Source organism: Bombus impatiens, unplaced genomic scaffold (genome assembly GCF_000188095.3).
Source record: "Bombus impatiens unplaced genomic scaffold, BIMP_2.2 scf_0320, whole genome shotgun sequence".
Lineage (NCBI taxonomy): Eukaryota > Metazoa > Arthropoda > Insecta > Hymenoptera > Apidae > Bombus > Bombus impatiens.
In genome coordinates this window covers 978,253-993,948 of record NT_176739.1, presented here as the reverse complement: position 1 = coordinate 993,948, position 15,696 = coordinate 978,253, and the positions used below count along the sequence as shown (strand labels likewise).

General features: G+C 40.2%; 1 protein-coding gene and 1 non-coding gene across 2 annotated transcripts in view; one reads left to right on the top strand and one right to left on the bottom strand.

Annotated features, from left to right (window-relative positions):
- Positions 1-15,696, top strand: part of LOC100749763 — a 96,356-nt gene that overhangs the window by 39,830 nt on the left and 40,830 nt on the right. The gene's annotated exons all lie outside the window — the stretch shown is intronic.
- Positions 2,028-2,099, bottom strand: TRNAW-CCA. The gene has a single exon. It is a non-coding gene; the product is annotated as a tRNA-Trp (tRNA).

Below are 15,696 nucleotides of genomic sequence, written 5' to 3'. Positions count from 1 at the left end.
TGTTGGCTCGTAAACCGTGTTCTTGGGAATATTCTAAAGGATTTTTAAAGGTTGCAGTATTCGAAATAACTTTGGAAAGATCTGGAATCCCGAAAGGAATTTTTCAAGAGCTTGAGTACAAACTATCTGACAATGATTTAATGTATAAATAGGCGATCTAACGTGCAAACTTGACGCGTTTCGTTTTGGCTTTAACTGGAAATTTGAAAGAGCGATTAAATCATGGAGGATTGTTGGAATATCGTTAAAACGTTGAGAAGAAGCGCAGGAGGAAGATTTATCAGATGAGAACCTGTAAATCTATAGTTGTACCCTCCGTGCTCAATAAATTTACAACTCTCGACTAACCCTAAAACGATTTCAATAACCAATCTCAACAAAGCTAATAAAAGTCACGAAAGCAAGAGTAACAGATCTATAAATCTATTCTGCGATTAACTGCAGAGTCTAAGGAACAAACAGCGTAATAAAAAGTGCGAGTAATGATGGAATTGCTTTAGCTACCAGCGTCAACCATCATATTTTTATGATTGGAAAGCACGATGGAAGCAAAAGTGTCGTTGCCACGCTTGCGAACAATTTCTGGTAGATTGCGCAGCATTAATTTATGTCCAGACTAATCACTGGCGTGCCGGTATAGGCTGGTGCGTCGAGGTCAGGGTCACGTTTATCGTACAAGGGGAAAGCGGGGAAAAAGAAACTGTTTGATCGCCATATTCAGTCGAGGAGAAACTTCTCTTCGGTCAGAAGAAAAGCTGTTTGGGTTAGGTGAATCGTAGGGTGAAAAAAGTTGAAAGAAAGTTAGCCTCTGTCTGCGACGTAGGTAGAAGCTGTAAGCTCTAACGAGACTCTACTTATCTTCAATTTTCACCAGCTGCAAACCAGACAGAGACACGTCCAGTTATACCAGTTATAGTTAGATGAGATGAAGTTTAACGCGCCTGTATTTTACCAAACACTATTTGAATGTCCTAATAAAATTTCTCTATATGGGGAAGATTATGAACTGGTCATTTTGAACATTGCTGGTTTAGGTTCGTCACATATTAAGAATCACAGCTCGATGCAGATACTGAAAGAGTTACAGATTTTTCATAGGCAATTCCGTAGGTGGAAAAATGAAGAAACGTTGCTTTTTCATCGTACCAATGTCTTAGGTGCTAATGTACATCCCAACATTGTCTCTGTATAAAACAATGTAGGCGCCACAAGCGATAGACATGGTGGAACATGTGTACACTAAACGTCCGCAATGAGTCTTGCCTCGATCACAAACTATGCAACATGTTGAGATAACCGATGGTGCAAAAAAGTCTATGATCTGCATGTGACATGCTAATCGCTTGGATTATATAAATAAATAAATACTGTTGCTCATGAATTACTGCATAAGAGGGAGCCTAACGTCGTATCATTCTATGCAGAAACATTAAGGTTTTATATGAGGTGTTAATATTCAATTGATTTTATCACGATCATGAGAAATCTTAGGTGTTGTTTGTCTCGACAAGATAATGTATATATAGGGAGCAGTGGATCAAGGTGAACACTGGTATCAAGGCGAATTCTCAAGTGTGGATGAGGCTACGTACGCCTTCACGGACTCTGATAAGGCAATTATTTTCGTTCGACGACTGGTGACACACTTTTGCCAGCCGATCATCCTGAAATCTCGCTCTTTTTCCACGCTGACTTTCGTGAAACTTTCTCGAGGAGATCCGATGCATTTTTATGAGCCGTGCCGCTGCTCAGGATTCAATGATCGTCGCCGAGTGAGTCTGAAGTTCCTGATATGGCCAGCAGGAGTAAGGTACCCGGTTTTCTTGCGAGCCATTTTTTTTAATCACAACATCCGTCATGAATAATTGGTCCATCCTTCACCTGTCTTCTCTCCAGCCGATTTCTACTCCCATAAGATATATTATCCCATAATTTCACGCCTTTGTTAGGTTAAAGGTACATATCGCTACAGCTTTTCCATTTCAACCAATTTACCGATTAGCTATAATTAGGTGGCGAATACGAATTGACCCCGACGTGATTTGAACACGCAACCTTCTGATTTGGAGTCAGACGCGCTACCGTCGCGCCACGGAATCTGTTAATTAGGTAGCGTTATTGGTTATTAAGGTCTAGAAAACTAGCAATAGTTCAGCGACTGCTACACTGTGTCACTGTTACATTATTGGTAGTAAGTCAAAGTGTCAGTTCATACTGCAGTGCGTGTGCTTCCTGGCTTTTAATTCCCTTAGAAACTGAATTACATTGCGAAATGGGTTGATCACTGGCCTTAATTAGGGACGAGCTTATGTGTATGTATAAAGACTTGTTTTTCTTCTTCTTCAAAGACTCGTAATTCTAGTTTTTAAGTATATTATACAACATAGTCACCAATGACGATAGTCGCAATTGTGTAAGATGGTCCAGAGGATCAACAGCTATTCGAAAACGAAGATTTCGATTAGAAATATATCTTTTCGTATTACACGCATTCTGTGAAATCTGTCTTCTAATAACAAAAGTAATAATATTAATGAAATCGTACAAGTCAGGCCGAAGAACCGATGGTCAAGAAAACACAAGGATTTCTATTAAAAATACCTAGACTGAAGAGTGTGGTAACCTAACCTATACTGTGTAGTAACCGGCTGTTGGAGATAAACAGCTACGATTAAATCACGTGTACGTTGTTATCCCTCGACAGATCGATTTGTATCCAGGCTGATCTTAATGGGTAAGCAACGTCGCCCGTTAACGAGTCCTGGCTAACCAACGAAAATTTTGATTAATCGAACGACAAAGGATGACGGATGCGTACGCGAAAATTGTACACGGCCCCTCTCTGTTGCAGCGTTGTTTTTAACGTCGGTCGATAATTCAACGAGAGTTGTTCAAAAGGATGGAGCGAAGATGCGCGCGCATGCGATACCACGCGCGAGACACAAAACGTGCATCGAAACCACTTTGTCGAATATTCCAGCCGGTTGGTTGTTACTCTTCAACGAGCATCGAGGAGGAGCCCTCTTTCCTCACGCGATTTCGCGTGCTTCCAGAAATCCTGTCCTCGATGATCTGAAGGCTGGTTATTACACATATCAGATTGCCAAACTGATGGAAATTCCACTTTTCGTATAAATTTCGTAACTTTATTATCTGGATACACGATAAACGTTCAACTTCTTAAAGAAACGGCTGATTTACTGTCGTAAGTTTACTTTTAAGCAAACCACATTGATAGCATTCTGAAATGAATGTTTAACATACAAATAGAAGATTGGAAATCTCGTACGACTATACGGTAAACGAATTTCTTAATCTTACAGCGTTTCTCTATTTTTCTATTTGTATAGTTAAGCGACGTTTTGTCGCATTCTTTTTCTTTTCGAAAGTTATCCGTAGGTTGTTAAATTTAGCTGCTGTACGAGCACTTCTTACACCGAGTGTATATTATGTAGATGTTAGGAGATCCGTTTAGTGTTCGATGAAAAGTAACTAGCGTAGGGAGAAAGTAACTAGGATCTAGTGAGTATCGCAGTATCTCACGCAACGTAGTCACGTTTCACATGTTCGAAGGAAACGTCCGATTAGTTTGACCCGGTTCCAAGAGATCCACGGCCTTCTCGGCTTACTTACCTTTGCTCCCCGTGCTAGAATCGATACGATCGTCCTATAAGCGCGATGAAACGCTGGTGGAAAGGTCCTTGAATGTGAACAACCTGGGATGTCGGATGACAACGACCTTGCTACTCTGACATATCCTCGTGACATCCTTTTCGCGGTGCTCGTTTTCCCGCCGCCAGTTTCGATCTGACCTTAAAACACGCGTTACATGGAAACACGGCTTTAATTAAGCTAGTCTGTGTGCGTCTCGAGACTTTTTTTTTCTTATGTTGGAGATATCGACATTCCAGGATGGACGATCTAAATACAGTCAAAAACGTTTCACCGCGCGTCATAGGTGACCCTGTTCGACATATTAAGCCCCGTTTTCAAATATGGCCACTGGTTCTCACGTACTTATCTCTTTGTCAATCGTAAGTGGCAGCCCTGAGACGCTGGATAGATGCTGGCTAAGCGATTTCTAATTGCACGACTGCCGCTGCATAATACATGATTTAGAAAATGGTAGACGGTTATCTCGAGAGTTGGCTTAAGGCGAATCCATATTTAAGAGTGCTTAGTTTCGTTAGAACAATTTTAGGCATTAGGTTAGGTCTGGGTTGTTTAACCCATTGAGGAGATGCTGTGGTTTGGAAGGCCATACTTTGGTATTCTTTTCCGAGATAACCATACAACTTTCTTTATTGCTTTCCTGCATACGTGTTTATTAATGTTTACAAAATATTCACGATTTTTTTCAAACGATAACGATCAAAATTACTCGACTTATACGTCATTGTGCGGAAACCCTTTAAAAAAATGTGTCCTATAGGCTGACACTTCACCTGCAAAAATTGTGGACATTCTCTAGACAATAATAAACACAGGCGCAAGAAATTGATGCAGGAAGATCTTATGGTTCCTTTGGACAAAATTGCAAAACGTACGCGAATACGCGAAAGAAGAGATTCCGTGTATTTCGGGATGATCGTAAATTCGAAACAAAATCTGAGGTTTAAGGGCTAAGTTTTGCAATTTTCTTGGAATAAAGCTTAAGTTTATTAGCATAGGGACGATTCAAGGTTACAGAGCGCTTGCGAAGCTAAGTAATAGCCATGTAGAGTCACAGGTGAGTAGCCTGGAATCTCCGATGGCAACGACCTTGCCAGTCCGCGACGTGTCCTCGCGTTATCCTCTCTCGCCGCGGCATCCTGTTTACATCCCGGTTCACCTGACGGTAAATCGACTTCTCTTTTTCTCTTGCTCGTTCCACGGGGATTATTAATGCACGCGTGTCGAGTTCGTTCCGCTTGTTGCACGCAAGCGCGTCCCGCGCGCTTCCCCCACTCCTCTTCCCACCCATCCCCACTCTTCGCTCCACTACAGATTTACTAGTCTAGTGGAAAACATTCGGTGCTCTATTTGCTGCGCTGAAAAAGAAGAACGATTTCTGCGTGGAATGCTGTACTTTTTAGTGCTTCCAGCGATGAGTAATCGTTGAACACGTAATTATTATGGTGTTGCAGATAACACGTAAGATTTGTACGATCCTCGCTAGTGTTAATGGTACTATAATCGTTTCCTAAAATGAGGATTCCCCCAAGAGAAATTTAATTAATCTATCTCTGTAGAGTTTTTTGGCACGTTCCTCGGTTTTGAAAGGTAGTTTTGGATTTGAGTGAATGGTGAAAGGTAGAAAAGTCGATTCTTCAAAAGTCAAGATTTCGTCAATTTTTTATTGTGGCCAAACATGGAAATAAGATTAAAGTGATGAAAACAATACGTAATTTAGAAGAGCAATAAACTTTTGTCCATCTAGTGAATTCTCTCCCGCTATCTAGGGAATTCTAGAAAGTATAATAGCGACACGAAGCAGTGAAACAGGGAATTGTGAAAATTGAAAGATCTCAGTCTATAAAATTCCCCTGAATAATTATCTATAAATCAATGATCGCAACTAGTAGTTGTACGAACCGAAGAGAATCGTAGAAAAGGCGAAGATGTTAGGGAGCGAAACTAGCGGTCCAGTGGGAGCAATTGGTTACATAAAGAAGCCCGGTCCCGTTCCACGGAGCTGAGAAGAGAAATTGAATCGTAAGGTCGTTCCGTGACGCGTTCAGCTCGTAGCTAACGCTCCGCGGACACGTAACACGTCGCGCGTAGAATAATGTAAGACGTAACGATCGTCCGTAGGCTCGTACAGTAACACACCGCGCACAGGATGAAACACGATCCTGTCAGGTGAGCAGTGCGCCCCGTACACGTTCCCTGGCGTGACCTTATACACTTCGCGCAGCGATATTCTCTTCCGCGAAGAAAGCTCCGAGATCCCGTACACGTGGCCATCTCTACCGGGTGTCTTCAACCGTTCGGATCACCTCAACCGTCTCAGATCCCTTGCACAGGCGAAGTCGCGTTATTAGTGAAATTTTAGAAATTGCAAGTTGCGAATTGCCAATACCAATGCGTCGTTTCATGTAACAGAAACGAATCTGCCATCTACGATAGAGCTTCATTTATTCCGAGTAATTTTAAGTTCTTAATTTCGCTGAATTTGCGTATACGAATGTGAAATTTGCTCGTGTCTATGTTACGTAAGTGAAGGGGTATAATTAGGATAAGAAGCTGATGATCCGAAGATCAAGAAATTAATATCAACGATGGGCATATCGATGATGAGTGTTGGGGTCAGGTTCCTTCTATAATCACTGACCTACCTAATCCTTATTGTTGGGACCAGGTACTTAAGTAACAATGAACACATCGTATTGAGATTCTCCGTGCGAGTTTCTCAGGAAGCTCTAAATTGCAATTGTCTAGGGTCCTAAAACTAATCGTCTAAAGAAACAAACGAATCTATTTATCAGAAGAAGGTAGCACAAATAACAGCAAATTGCAAGATGAGTTGAAGAAAAATGAACATTTCCCTCTGCATTTCAACGCGTAGAATTCACCACCTGTCATCAATATCTCATATCCCATATCATGCGTAGAACTAAAAAGTTACCAAATTAGGTTATTCACCTTTGATAAGAGTTAGGGTCCATGAGAGGATTTTTAAAAATTGACTGAACTCCTCATCGCTGACGATTAACGTAATTATTGCTCGATCTGTATCGATTGCCCCAGTTGAATCCTCCTCAGGGGAGTTCAACGTCGCCGTGACGGTCAATTACGTTGACCAGAGTGGTTCCGCGGATCGTTAAAGTCTTCCTTGAATTCCCCGGCCGAACGATCGCATGAATGACCGCTCCTGCTCGATTCAGCGGAGCCTAGGCCGCAATTAACTCGCCAGAGAAGAAAGAATCGATACACTGGTCTTTCCTTATACCGTGGCCGAGAACGCTAGACCGAGCAGGAAGATCAATCACGTCTTGAACAGTTCCCTTTTTTTCTCCTCTGACACTGTTCAAAGTCCGCTGTATCTGTCCGCCGGTGGATGTTATTAAAAAAAAGAAACGTTTATTTAAACTCTCGTTTGTGTAAGACGGTAAATGTTCTCTCTTTTTCGAGTTGAACACGCAGAAAAATGTAGGTTGAAGGATTAGAACGAGGATAGGTGTGATTCTGACGAGACACCTTGACAATGATCACGCGTGTCAACGTCATCGTTATTTCTTCCGAAGAAAATCTGGCATGTCCAGGTGGCAAAAAATAGTCACACGTGCTCATTGGGTGACGAGGGACATTCTCCTTCCTTCGCGTAATCCTCTTTGGTCTCGCTGAGCGTGACACGAATGGATATGAGATCACTTCCTACTGTGAAGCGAAGTTATGCGTGCCTCCAGTCACTTTTGAAGGATTTTTTCGATCTGTCCTCAAATACAGAATTTATTAGGCCTTCTCCTTCGCTTTGATTTGCAGTGTAGAAATATTCCTTTTAATCAATGTATTTAGCTTTCAGCTAATTTGTTTGGGACAGTGTACTTTCTTTGGTGTGTATCTTTATTATAGAATTACTATAGAATTCAAGTCTAGGACTATTGAATTCGTTAGGGTTGCTACATTGCCCTAGTTTGGAACATAGGAATATTCCTTTAAAGGATTAGTGTATTTAGGTTTCAACTAGTTTGTTTGGGTCAATGTCCTTCTTTTGATTGCTAGGAATTATTGTCTAGGTTAAAATGAATTCATCCGTGTCTTCAGTCTCTCTTAAAGGACTTTTTTTAATCTAGCTTGTAGAATTCAACTCGTAGAACTGAACTATAGAATTTTGTTGAGCCTCTATTTTATTCTAACCTAAAATCTAGAACCATTAGCTCTGTACGAATTCGACAGTTCAATGTACTTTTTCTCGTTGGCAATAGCTTACTATATATGTAGCATGTATTCGTAGAAGCTTCCAAAAAAGCATATTAATCACACGAAGAATATTGCAACGTGATTTCCAAGGATAAAAGAAATGGCAATTTTTTGCCTGCGAAGAAAGGGAGACAGCTAGATACTGTTACGTGATACGTTCCACTGTTGGTAACACCGGTGTGCGTGCGCACACGTATCTGCATACAAGCGTAGCGAAACATTGAAACGAGCCTGGAGAGATCGGAGATTGCATTCCTGGCAAGGGCGTTCGCAGGTTATGTTCCCCTTATGAAGGAACTGAGAAAAGGAAAGAAAGGGGCACGCCTGAAGGTCTCTTTGGTCTCGTTCTCATGAGACGACCTGGCGTTTTTCTGTACCATCTTCGCGCTTGCTCTCACTTTTTAATCCCTTGTACATCTGCGATACTTGAAATAATTCAAATTGTTTTTAAAAATTCTAGGGACTTTTTTTTATTACATTCGGTTAGCATTGACGCATATGTTGCGTCCACTTGATTATTCCAAATTTAAATTTAATATAAATAGAATATAAAATAAATTCAATATAATTGAATTACTTCAATTAAGATTATATTTCGGTTTTTAATTTTAAAATAATAGTTCATGCAAGTATTTTTATACCTTCTCTTAGTTTGTATATTTAAAGAATCGCAACTGAATTAGTTTTAAAGCTATTGTAAGAATGTCTACGAAGATAAATGTTGAGTTTTATCTCTGCAATGTTTACGCTCTTTCATTGCCTACATTTTTTATTTCTCAGAATGAAATTACCGGCTGTAAATCATAGCGTAATGGCAATTAGAATACGTAATAAACGAACAGTAGTTTGCAAGTTGTTTGCAAACAGGTAGTGCACTTAATTTTTTCTGATACTAATTACATATTAATAACTCGTTGTTGTGTCGTTATGTTATTTTGTTATTTTAAACGTTTCCTTTGTTTTGCATCTTCGTGCATAAAAATTCATGATTCACGTTCGATCTTCGACGAAGGTCCTTCCTGAAATGTAAAACTCGGGGAAAAGTTTCCAATTCGAATAGTTTTCCCCTATAGGAAACGATCTACGCAAGCATTCGTCGAATCGAATGTTCTTCCCCCTTTCGAAACCAAAAGATTTCTAACGTGAATCATAAAACTCTGGGATTTACGAGATTACACGTTCTATAAGAATTTTTATTGCCGTGTGTCATCCGCCATTCACCTCTCTTGCATCTTACTTTTACTAAATTCCTACATTCTTCGCGTTAGTTTCGTAATTATCGAAAAGTTACTAGAATGTTACTAAATCTGTTGCCGGCACTTGGGCAAATTTATGGTAAAAGGAGAAAGTCAAGGCGATTGTATTACTCAACGTAAATCGAAGAAAAAACAATTTTTCATTTAGGGTCTCTTCATTTTCGAGAAAATAAATCGAAAGCAAATTTTCGAATTCGATTTTCTCGAAAATGTAGCCCGAAACCTAACATTTTTTATTCTTTATCTCCGTCTTATTTTCGGCCATAGAATCTCTCCCTCTCCTGGCATTATTTGCATCACGAATTTAGGTGCACGAATTTAGCGCACGATGACAATTTTTCTTCGACATTTTGGCCATGGAAAATTACGCGAGTGTACAAAATATATGGCAGGAGAATTGAAATAGAGTTTAGAAACCAGGTCTATTTGTATGCTAAGGTAAACACGCGTTACAAAATGGTATGTCGGCAGGTGGAATAAATTATCCCTGTGCGCGACCCTGATCGTGCGCAAATAATACTATAGATCAGTTTACGTCACTGGAACGACAATTACCGTCGTTTAAGGATGCAACATGCGCAGAACAGGTGATGACATTCGTGGCCGACCTTCTCCTAGACTCGCTCCTGGGATACATTCTTCATATTCCCCTGGAAATATTCTATGACATCCACTGCTATTATTATTAGAGAAAAAGGACACCGAGGAATATAATTCACTTCAGACGTTAATACACAGGTTGGAATATTAATTTCAGACGATATAAATTTTAACCCTTCTTTTTGGCCTAATTGAAAAATTACTGCCTATAGACTTAAATCATTATCAAATATGAATAATTTATTAAGTAGTGTCAGACACTGCTCAGGCACTACTCAGGTAGAAATATTTCTGTCGGACCATTTGAATGGCATCCATAGGCGACCTTCTGACGAGACCCAAACTGGGGACAAAATGAACGGAAGGAAAAAGGAAGGCGGTGGCATTGCAAGGCTGCTGGCCGGGTTTTGCAATCGCGTTGTGATGCAATCGGACCACGGAGTCTCGTCGCGACACTGAAACGAATCCACCTGCGTGTTCAGTGAGAGACAGCCTTGCCTCTGGTTTATTTCGTGTTTTCGAACAGTGCTCCAACGATTATCGTTATCGACAAGATTGCCGTTTCTTCGTCACGGGATCGTGTTACCTTCCTCTCCTCGGTTATTTTTTGTTTTCTTTATCTACGCTGCCAACCGAAACACAGATGCTTAGGGAATGGTTTAACGTCCTGTGGATTCACGGTACATGCGTTTCTTTGTTCTTGTTCGGTTTTTTTAGTCCTTTTACCGTGACTCTTATACTCGCTAACGCGTGCAAGCTTTCGCGTGCATGCGTTTACGTGTTTCATAGGAGAAAATAGGAACGCACGGGGGCACATAGTGTAACTGATATACATCATGCTGGACTAAAGTGTTTTTTAAGAAAACGCTGAAACTTGTTCGTCCTAAATCTCGTGTGAATTTTTTTTTTTCATTTTTTTTTTATCTAATATTTCACATTCACAATTTGTGCAATTCGTGTGAATTGGCGTAGAAATATTAATTGTCAGAACTATATCTGGTAGCGGCTTGGTCGTATGTATATTTTATTATAACTTGTGTAACGGTAGAACTGTATTTACTGGTAGAACATCGTACCATCAGATTGAGTGAATTCTTGACAATTACATCCAATTATGCGAACGTTTAATTCGCATTTTATGGATGAAAAATGACAGGCAGTGGAACCAGCGAATCTCTGTTACGCGAGACGTTTGATCCCGGATGAAACGCGAAATAAGCGCGGTTCCAGTGGAAAGCAAAGAGTCAGATAAAAAAAAACTTATCATCAGTTTACGCCGATGGAATTCACTTGGACCCAGTTTGATGGAACAGTAGCTCATAAATATAGCTTAGAAAGTGATAAACGTGGAATGTCTGCACGTGTGAGAATTGAGACTATTTACGACGTTGTTTGAAACCATGATTATCTAATCTATAGAAGTTGGCGTTTGTTTGGCCAATCTTGGGACGAATTGTTCATAGACTGTACTTTGGTCGTGTTCTTCCTAGTCATCGTGTATACCCAGTAATTATGATACAAATAGTGGAATTTTTCCAATTTCTAAGCACCACTTTGCAAGTCCGTAGAGAGGCCAATTTTGGCGAACCCAGTACTCGAGTAAGTACTACCAGTTTAACCAGTTACGATCATCAAGTTGTGTTGTTATATTTTAATCGACAAGAGAGCTTTGTGCACTGTTCAACGTGGACCGTCGTGGCGAGGCTGTGAGAGACAATAGTGTTAGCAACTTTCTCTTCTGCATGTGATGACAATCGGCCGGATATCGACCACATGCTCATGCACATAGTGTATAGAGTACCCACTGTAGCATAGTATTAGTGTACATATATTGCAGCGATACGATACCGAAAGAAGAATGTTCATCGAAAAAGTTATCATCTTACAAATAGTCGCGATATATCTGAAAATACGAAATTCCAGAAAGTAATTCACAGTAGGCACTCGTATACGGCGAAACGAAGAAATGGAGGACGCGTTAACCGAACCGGATAATTGCAGTATCATGTTTCGTTGTCGATATTGGATTTATCTGGCGATAGGCGCGGTGTCCGTTACGAACAAAAAATATCTCCATTCCAGGCGTTTATTTATTTTTCCAGGTGTCGATAATCCGACTGGCTCGTTTAAACAATGGTATTTTTAACTCGATAAGTGTATTAGTCATCGACGTTTCTTCGAGTGGATCAAACTTGGCCGGATTAGTACGATGACGTAATTCGATTAGTCATCGATTTGGATTAATTACAATTATTATTGTTTATGTGCGGACCTCTATATTTCATATTTTGTATTCCTCAACGAAGTATTAATTTTCTAAATATTATTTTTATCGGTTATTTATACTTTATTTTATCTTGCACGTTCGAATTTCACACAAATGCATAAAAATATTGCCAGCCCTTTAATTCTTTTTCTTCGAGCGAAAGATTCCACGAGGACTTCCGCATTCGTAATTTCCCTGCGAGTCTCAGCGAGCTCGGTCCACCGAGGAAAGTTGTTTATAGCCATTCCCCTTCTTATTTCCCCTCTTCCACCGACCGGCCAACACAACCCGTATCATTGAGCTCGCGTGAATTCTAATCGCTTTTTACGTAATATGAAGCAGGGCTGCGTGCAAGGAATGCATCGTTGCGCTTCTTCTTCCACGGTTGAAAGGCTTCGCCGGTTCCTGTCGATGCAACCTGGCGCACGGTGCTCGTAAATCAGCCTGTTTTTAGTCATGCTATCGTTAGCCAGGCTAGTTCTTACTCCCTGTCTTTAAGACATTAGGCATTGGGACAAGAAACTTGCCTGATGAACCTGGAGCAAACTTGCTCGTTGGCGTGGTTTCGTGAAAGGAGATTCTAGGTTTGTATCAAGGTCCAGGCTAGATCTTACGCTATAGTCTAACCAGCCAGAGTTGGCGTTGCCGTGGTGAGGATCTCGTCAAGATCATTTGGTCTAATTGTAATGAATTTAGGTAGCTTGTCACAGGGAAAAGTAGGGTGATCTAATCAGATCTATTGTGATCATGTGGTCTAATTGTGATGAGTCTGTGTAGAATGATACAGGACATAGTACATTAAGAAGGTCATCTTTCTAGCCACATATGCTGAGGAACTCTAGTAGCAAGGATTCTGTCAAGATCATGTGATCTAATTGTAATGAATTTAGGTAGCTTATCATAGGGAAAAGTAGGGTGGTCTAATCAAACCTAATGGTAAGGACTTGGCCAAGATCATGTGGTCTAATTGTGATGAGTCTGTGTAGAATGATACAGGACATAGTACATTAAGAAGGTCATCTTCCTAGTCACATATGCTGAGCAAGTCTAGTAGCAAGGATTTTGTCAAGATCATTTGGTCTAATTGTAATGAATTTAACTAGCTTGTCACAGGGAAAAGTAGGGTGGTCTAATCAAATCTAATGATAAGGACTTAGCCAAGAGATCGTTTGCTCTAATTATGATGAATCTGCGTAGAATGATATAGGCTGATGTAGATTACAAAGATCGTCTTGCTAGCCACATCTGCCGAGGAAGTCTAGTAGCAAGGATTGTGTCAAGATCATTTGGTTTAATTATGACGAATTTGGTTGTATTAGATGAACAGAGGGAAAAGTTATAATAGATTATGAAGGCCATCTTTCTAGTCACACATGTAGACCTGTGCCGCGATAGTTCCATATATCAACTCTGGCTGTCTCGACTTTGGTCTGTTTTGTTCCACAAATTAGCTCTAGCTCTGTGTACGTGAGGTGATTAGGCGGTTGGCATGTTACGATTCACGCTTGATGTCTGAATGATCAGTGTTTGATTGTCAGTTTCCTAGGCCCTCAGAGATATTACTCGCGTCAGCAATTTTGGCTGTTTTTAAAAAAATTCCCTTTGCATTAGAAATATTATTTGTGTCAGTGTATCGCGAAACTGCCACTATTAGCAACAACTTTTGCCCATCCTTCGGACCACTGCTAACTTATCATTCTGTTTTTTCTTCTCTGTTGCAGGTAAGTCGAGCCCTGAAGTATAGAGTACACCTTGTCCAAACCGGTAAAGCTTCTACTATAATGATCAGTATCTGGTATAACGATTTAATGATAAGTATCTAATATAAGGATAATGAAACAGAGGAAACTATCAGGTGGACGTTTGAAGATCAGTTTGTAGTCTAAGTATCTGTGTGTCTGTGTATTATCGAGTCATGATATGGAAAATTTCACTGTACTTGCGATTCGCGGTATTTCCTCATTTTACTGCACTTTTTGCGTGCCATGCTATCGTTATGCAACGATCTTTCGTTCGTCGACGAACGAAAGTCGTGGGAGTGGAGAAGTGCGATATAGATTAGTTTGCGAGCCAGTCTAGTCCACTTTCTCGCACTGAAGAAAGCTACCGGCATAGATAAGGGGCCTATGGAGCCCATTGATTGAGCCAAAATTAATTACTGGTCCAGCACCTACAACCTACAGTCTCAGTCCTGGATGCTTGACTCGTAGAGAACACTGCAAGTGGGAAAATTGAAAATTGTCGATCCTTTATTGGGAAGTGTACTGCATACCAATGAGAATACTGAGAATAGTAGTGTAGAATTTAGATGCAATTTCCCTTCCTAGATTATTATTGACAATTCTAGAAGATGGTGTGACAATCTCAAATGAAGAAAGATGTAAGTATCAATGGATACTAGATAATTGTACTTTTGGCTTTCATCTATGCCATCTATCCAAACCTAAATGAATGACATATTCAGTTTTCTTTACAATTAAAGGTGCCACAGGTATCTTTCTACAGATACACTTACCTCAGATACATGAATTTGGACTACATTAAGTCACAAGACTTTTCCCCCTGAGAAACTTGTTTCTTGGTGCTTGCAGTGTTTTCTACAAACAGTCTTCAACCATGAGACTCACAGCTTACCGAATGTCCTGAGTAGCAGTATCTTCTCAGTGCAGGTGTCTGAAGTTTGCTACAATCTGATGATACGTTGGTCTTATAAGAGAACATAAAGGTTTGAAGTTAGCTAAGTTGAGAGTTATTGGCAGTTTGCTAAAGAAATACCGATCAATTTGAAATAGCTAGTACAGTTAATAGTCGTTATATGATCACTGCCATAGATGACCAAGGTCCTTTGCACATTGCTGTATATGATATTATACAACATGAGTTTTCAAGGTAAGCTTGACTGTCAGGAGCATTACTGAACTTGACTGGTTCTAATAGCTAATCTATATTTGGATTAGATATAATTGAAGCCTGCAAGAAGGAAGTATCACGGTTAGAATCATCAAGCACTCTTGGCAAGATTAATTACTACTCCAGGACAGGGAAGGATAATTGTTGGACGATGATAGAGCCTGAAAAATGGATGAGAGAGATTTATGCTAACTCAATAGTTGCTGTGATTAACTGATTGGAAGCAATTGACGTTTTAAGCGACCTTTAACGTGCGTTACAAAGCAACCAGTTTACCGGCGAACAAGCTAATCCATGAAATCGTAATGACTATGATAATGATGATTTCTAGTTTGTCGGGCCGACTAATGGTCGCGCTACCTTCACTTGGGCTACTAATGAACGTTGCAGAAGCGGAGTAATCGAGGAAACTACTGCGTTTTTCCTCTCCTTTTTTTCTTCTTTCTTTTTTAATTTCACAAAGCAAAAGTGAAAATTCCTCGCTGGCGTGGAAAGTTAAAATCCAAACGTTGAAATTGGAAAAAGAAAGGAAAAAATTCGTTCGCTTGACACGGTGTTGCGAATGGAATGTTTGCATAATTCCTGGCATATAACAGAATCAGGAAGAGTTAGATTTACGAGGAGGGGAAAGGAATCGTTGCACAGCCAGCTTGCATAATCGTGTGTGCACAGGTTGCATCAGGAAATGCATCGAATAGTTTTTATCTCTGCCAATTAAGCTTTTATTTCGACTATCTCTGGCAAAATAATTTTACTTTATCC